The 6764-nt window shown below is 58.5% G+C and overlaps 1 protein-coding gene across 1 annotated transcript in view; it reads right to left on the reverse strand.

Annotated features, from left to right (window-relative positions):
* The window catches only part of NCOR2 (nuclear receptor corepressor 2), a 222867-nt gene that overhangs the window by 75676 nt on the left and 140427 nt on the right, over positions 1–6764 (reverse strand).

A 6764-nucleotide genomic window follows, 5' to 3' on the forward strand; every position in this document is an offset into this window, starting at 1 on the left:
CAGCGCAACTGAAACTATGACTAACTGAGTTATCAGATCTTATCGAACCCTGCCTGCTGTTGGCTTGGGGCGGGGGCTCGGGACGCAGGGTCTGCCTGCAGGCACGCAGCTACACGCAACCCTGAGGTTAACCCCATCCTTCGGACCCCAATGCTGGACTTACGTGCTCCGGGTCCGGCTCCAGCGGGCAGGGAGCGTGCCCAGAGCGTGCAGCGGGCAAGCTGGGAAGGATGCGGACGTCGGGGCACTTCTTCAAAGACCCCCCGGGCACAGCAGCTCACTGCGAAGCGCTGCGAGTGCTCCGCTCACACCCTCCCCACGCATTTTGCTTTCGCTCCCTCGCAGCAGCCGGAGACTGAGAAGAAAGCAAAGCCGGTTCCTTAAATCCTGGGGGCAAGAGGATTTCAGAGCCATGGGCAGCCAAGAGCGGCAAGCGAGTGGGCACCGAGGCTGGAAACCAGGTCACAGGCGGGAGACTCCTGACCCCGATGCCAGAAGTTGGTGGGAACACATGCTCCGGCCCCAGCGCTCTTCCCTCCGGCGGGGCCGGCAAGCGAACGGTGTCCTCCGCGCTCCTCCCGCTTGCTCACCGGAGCTTTCCAGCCGGCTGCAGTCGCGGTTGTTAAGGTGGATGGAAGCGCCTCCGGTATTTTCTCCCCTACCTCACCTCCTCGCTCAGCAGCTCGGGGCTACGGGGAGGCTGTGCAGTTTCAGGAGATGCCCGACGTTGCCAAGAAATAATAAGAATTAAAAAAAAAAGGCAGGAGAAAGGCGAAGGGGAAGGAGCAGCCAACCGTGCGCTGCAGCTCTGCTCGTGCCAGCCCGGGGACGGGGAGTCGGTGCCGTCGGTATGTGGCGGAGCAGCGAGCGAGCTCTAATCTGTTCCTCTGGCTGACCTGGGGCTCGTTGCATCTGAATGTGACCTCTAGACAGAGCATTAATAACGAACGTGGCGCTGACCCAAGCTGACAAGGGGTGCGGCCGCTTGGCACCCGCTCCCGCCCTCCCTCTCTCACTTTCTGTCTCTCTCGCTCTCGTCTGAATGTCAGCGGCAGGGGGAGGGATCCAGGAAAACAAAGCTTGGCTAATAGTTTCCTCCGCTCTCAAGTGAATCAAAGGCGCTTTTCTTTGGGGAGGTGCGTGCCGGCGAGCCCAGTGTCGCACCAGTGGGATGCCGCGGTACCCCGGCACACCTCAGCCCCACGGCCGCTGTCCCGGCGGAGGAGGGATGGGGAGAGGTTTGCTATCGGTCTCACCATGGGCAAACTGGGGCCTCTGCTCCGGTACCGGCAAGCGGAGGTTGGAAGGAAGAGGAGCCCAGAGAGCACGGTAGCATGCACTTGGCATCTCGGAGCGCAGAGGAGAAACCCGGAGGGGCAGCCCGGCGGGTGAGGGTCGGCGGCTCGCGCCCCCCCGTGCGGGTTTTTACCAGAGCCATTCCGAGGCGGCAGCTGCCCTGCTCCACCCAGGACTCGGCAAGGGTGGAGGGAGCCCATAAAAGGGTCCCTTAATGGGAGCTCGCATGGATTAACAGATCAAGGTTACAGGGGAAAAACTAAGTGATCTCATTCCCCTACACCCGACGGTACCTGGTACAATCCTCCAGCCCCTCTCGCACCCACACACCCTCTCGGGGCAGGGATGGAGGCAGTTCTGGCCCAGCCAAAACGTACCGCAACCCCGTCCCGGAGAGAGACCAGCGCTACGTGCTCAGTGACACCACCCATGGCACCCCAAAAACATGGTCGGCATCGCTGAGCTGAATTAGTGCATCGCAGTGCCGCTTTCCCCTGCCGATCTCGGGGCTGTTTGCAGCGCGTGGGAGAACCGAGGCACAAGGAAGGTGAGTAACTTCTCCAGGGCTGCGGAGCCAGTGGGTGGCAGAGCCAGGCGAACGGCGGGCTCCTGATGCCGTGCCAAGGAAAGCAGCGGGGACGGTACGTGGGCGGTGAGCCCACGTCCCCACAGGCACTGGGGGTGTTGCCGGAGGCACCATCAAGCAGGCAGCCGGCTCGGTGTGCTCTCGCTGCTGCTGCGGTGGGTGATGCTCACCCTTCCTCGGGAAGGCGACGCCAGGATCAGCCTGTTGTGCTCCCACCGGACCCCTCCTTTGGTGGCTGGACGCAAGCGCGTCTCTGATGTGCCCCACGGCTACGAGGGAGCTTGCAGCAAAACTCCCCACCAGCTTTCATGCCCACCACGCTACCTCTCCGGAGGGAGGCAGTGCCACCAAACGAGTTGTGGGTACGGAGCCAGGACCCCCGGCAAGCTCAGCTCTAATGCCACCTCCCCCCTCTGCTGGCCCCGGCTGGGGACCCTCAGCTCCCAGATCTCCCCTTCGGAGGAGCCGTTCACTGGACCACTGCATCAACCTGCTGCAAAAACATCCAGCCCCGTGCCCCGACCACGGACCTGCCTGGCTCTCCCCCTCCTACCACAACCCTCCTTTTTTTGCGTTATGTCCCCATCCTTTGAGCCTGCCCGACTGCTGGGAGGGGATGAGAAGCCCCCTGCTCCCCGCGAGCCATCCCCTCCGGTTCGGCTCAGGAAACTCGAGTCTCCAGTGCGAGGCAGCGAGTCCACGCGCAGCAGCCGCTCCCGGCGGGCCCAGCTCTCTCCCTTCACCTGGTTTGGATATTATTCCTGCTCCCTTATTGTTGAAAAAATAATGCTCAAAATTAAAATGTAGGCTGTAAATTATAGTAATTACCCAGCAGTTCCCCCTGATAGGCCTTTTGTGTTTCATTTGCTGACACTCACTAAGCAAATCCTTGCAGCTTTCTCCTACATGCTCGAGAAACGTTCAGCCAACTGTGGCAGAAAGCGCAGCTCCGGGGGGCACGGTGGGCAGTGGCACTACGGGCACTATCCCAGGGGTAACACCTTAGACGAAGAGCAGCAAAGCCCCAGCCTGGGATGGTGGAGACGGACCACAGCCGACGACAGCCTCTTCCAGGGCAAGCGTGGCCAATTTGTGCCTTGGATGTCGTTTTGCCCTCATTGCACTTAATCCTCCCCATCCCGGTAATTTCCGTGTCGCTTCGCATGAACTCTGTGGCAAACAGGTGGCTTGCTTGAAGCGGGCAGATGCCGGTGCTCTGGCCATGGCAGCGGGTGCCAGGGATGAGCAGGCTGGGCTGTCCTTGCACCCAGACTGGATGGAGGGCACCCAGGTGGGGGACTCCAAGGCACGTCCCATCCCAGGACCAGCAAGAGGGACAACATGCAGCGACCGGCACGGGCTGCAAGCCCGTGCTTCTCTAGCCCACATTTACTACCATCAGCAGGTTTTTACAGCAGTAAATATCTCTGACCAGAGAAGGGAAGGCTGCAGCACGAGCACAGGGGAGATGAAGGGAGGAAGGTACGGAGCTCGGCTCCATCCCGGCTTCCCAGCATCACCCATGCTGCAGCCAACTCCTTGTAAGAGCAACGGCTGCCCTGCCATGAAGAAGCGATGGAGGAAAATGCGAAGACCTACACAGACCTACCTCCCCCCACCCTTCAGCCAGCGGCTCGTTAGAAATAACAGTGCAAACCCAAATTAGGGTTGGAGGAGCGCACGCTCGTGTGTGTGTTTACACACCCACTCGGGCTCCAGAAGGATCCTGTGCAGTGAGACAACACGCTGAAAGGCAGCCGTGTTCAAAAGGTGATGGAGATGGGAGATGGCTGGCTTCTGCTGTGGGCTTTCGTGTCAGTGGGTTTGGCTGTGCGTTAATTTGAAGAAATCGGTATTTTTTAAAAAATTCCAATTTATTTTAGTTCTGTGGACAGAATGGGACTGGGAAAAAAGTGGTTCAACGTCAGTTCAAAACTCATCTTACTTTCTGACTTCGTTGTTGGCAAAACTGAAAATCAGCCCCAAAAGTATACCTTCTGTATCCAGAGAAATATTTTACATCTACCCAAAATGAACTATTCAGGAGCCTTCATGGCTTATTTAACTCTCTGACATCAGCTTTTCACATTTGTGCCCAACTCTCCTCTGCCTCATCATGCCAACTCCATCCCGTGGCCTCTCTGGCTCCTCAGCCTGGGAAAAGGCATAAAGAGCCTGAGCTTGGCTCTGCCCCGAGGGCGAGGAGCTAAGAGCCTCGGCAAGGTGCCAGAGGACCTCAGGTGAGCAAAAAACTGCCATTTCCACGGTGCCTCTTTTCAAAGAACAAAACCACTTGTTAGACGCCAGGGGGAAAACCCAGAGCCGGGGCGAGAACAGATACCAGACTTTAAAGAGTAACGAAGGTCACACCGAAACCTCCTGGTTCATCAAGTTCAGCTCCAGCGCTATCACGGCTGCTCCGCAATGCTGGGCGCTGGCAGCAAAACTCGGCGGAGGGGCTGGGGGGGGGTGGGGGGGCAATAAACCCACCCGGCTGCTCCAGGTCGGCGCTCGCCTGCTGCTCGCAAACTCCCTGCCAGCCTACCTTTAACTCCTGCCTGCGTGGGCTCCTGCCAGCGGGTCCCCCAAAGGCAGGAGCTGCCTAAACATTGCCTTTTAAGGAGCAGCCCCGTCCTGCTGCCGAAAGCCTCCGCGCCCTGCCCGGCGGCAAAGCCAAGCAGAGCAGCGGGTGCTGCCCTCTCCCCGGCTCGGGAAGGGAAGAGGGGAAATCCTCGAGCAACTCCGGTTAATCAAAACCTCCTGCTTTTAGGATCACAGCCGTGGTGCAAGGAGGCAATATCAGAAAAACACACTACCCCATAATTGTACCAATCTCTGCACACTTTGACAGACTAGTGAATCAAAGTTTACTGTGTAATAAAAGTGTCATTAAGCAAGAACTTTCCTCTCGCTAGGTTTTCGTTCCCGTAGTTAACTTTAATAACACGGTACTCCCCTTTATTGTCTCTCCTGTCAGACACAGTCCTGCCTTCTCCCGCTTGGAAACTCCGTGCAGCTCTGCAACTCTGGAGCAGAGCAGACGACTTTGGCGTCTCACTGTCCCAGGGCTGTTTTCTCTTACCTTCCTGAGCAGAAACGACACGGGGTTTCATGCCACGCACAAAAAGGCCGGGGGTGGATGGCAAGGCCAGGCTGATCTCCCGGCCGGCAGGTGCTGGGAGCAGAGGTCACCATCTCCATCTGCCCCAGCACCCCGGGGTGTTAGGACTGACTTTCTGTAGGACTCGCGTCTTGGTTGTTTAATACCCCGAACCAGCCGGCTGTGGGCTCAGACTGGTACCAGTACTGGGGAAGAGTGTGGCTGGGGCAGCTGAGTCCTTACGGTGAGGAGGACGGTGCCCGTGTCTCCGAGCCCACCCCGAGCCGGGTGCCCGCCGCCTCCTCCGCCCCTGCCCAGCCGTGCCAGCAGCGGGCTCTGCCGCTGCCGCCTCCTCCAACCTCAGAGGTTATCTCCGGAGTTTCGCAGCCACTGCGAGTCGGAAACCCCCACCGCACCGGTCCCTGGAAATGCCGGCCAGAGCCGGTTCGAAGCATTGAAGTGGCTGCTTCCTGGCAAAGGGGAATTTGGCTTCTCTGTAGGAGTCTGGTGTTGCAATCTCAGTTTCCAAGGTTGTAGCAGAGGGGAAAACATCAGCAATCGGGCTTTACACCAGCAAATCTCCCTGCCCCATCCTGGCCCCTGGGCTGGAATAACGCTACGTGCTCCCACGCTTCATCCTTCCTCCACGCAGGCTTTGGCAGCTGGTTTTAAGACTCCTTAAGCACACCTCCAGCATCCAGCATAAAACAGCAAGAGGCACTTTTTAACAACCAGATGCGATCTCCAAAACAAAGCGGCGCTCGGAAAAGATCCCTCCAACGACCCTCCCCCGCTCAGCACCTGCTCTCTCCCCATTACCTGGCCCCGGGCCAGTTTGCTTGATTAAAGTCTATCTATTAAGTTTTGTGTCTATAGAGAGCCCCGCTCGGCAGCACGCAGGATTGGCACTGGGCTGTAAAGAGGGTTGGAACAGCTTAAAGGCAAGTGAGCCAAACACTTTGGGATATTCACAGGCAAAGTAATCCAAGTCCACAGCTCCCATCGGCACCTGGGCAGCCGGCGCTCCAGAACGTGTAATCACCATCCCGGCAGCAGGTGCATTTTCCAAGCAGAGCCGAACCCACTAATACGCCTGTTTGCATTTGCCACCCCCAAACGGCATTCATTTCCATTTTAATTTCCCATTTACAATCCTCACCGGGCCAGGAGAGTCGGCAGCGATGCAAGCGGGATGCACGGGCTGGGGACGTGAGCTCGACAGCCCATCAAACAGGACGTGACTTTGGCAAAAAAAAATTAAAGCAGCGAAAGAGCTGGCGCAGGAGCGGCACGAGAAGGGGGAAGTGGCAAGAAGGGCTGTGCTACACTCAGCACTTTTTAAAAATGGTCTCAGCAAAGGCTCTGAATCAGTGCCAGGATGTAAAGTCACCCCACGCTGCCTGCAGCCCCGGCTCTCGCGAGCTTCCTGACACGTGGCTGTGGAGTGCTGGGGTTCACTATCCTCTCCCTAAATCCCAGAGCTGTGAACGCAGGCAGACACTCTTGGTGCGTCTGGAACAGATCGCACCAATAGCACGAACCTCCGGAGAGTGGCACGAAGCTACACCTCACGCTACAGGCACCAGAAGCTGTAAAAAGCAACAGGCGAAGCGCCTTCCTCATTTCCTACGGCCAGCTCCTGCCTCGCGGGACACGCGTGGGCTCCGGCCGCAGCCCGGACATCCCTGGTGTCAGCACAGCTCCCGGGGCCGGAGAGGCCGAGCACGCCCCCCACACCACCGCCTGCCTCCCCCCAAAACCCCCCACTGAGCCCCCCTGGGA

This window comes from Aptenodytes forsteri, unplaced genomic scaffold, assembly GCF_000699145.1.
Source record: "Aptenodytes forsteri isolate BGI_AS27 unplaced genomic scaffold, ASM69914v1 Scaffold118, whole genome shotgun sequence".
Lineage (NCBI taxonomy): Eukaryota > Metazoa > Chordata > Aves > Sphenisciformes > Spheniscidae > Aptenodytes > Aptenodytes forsteri.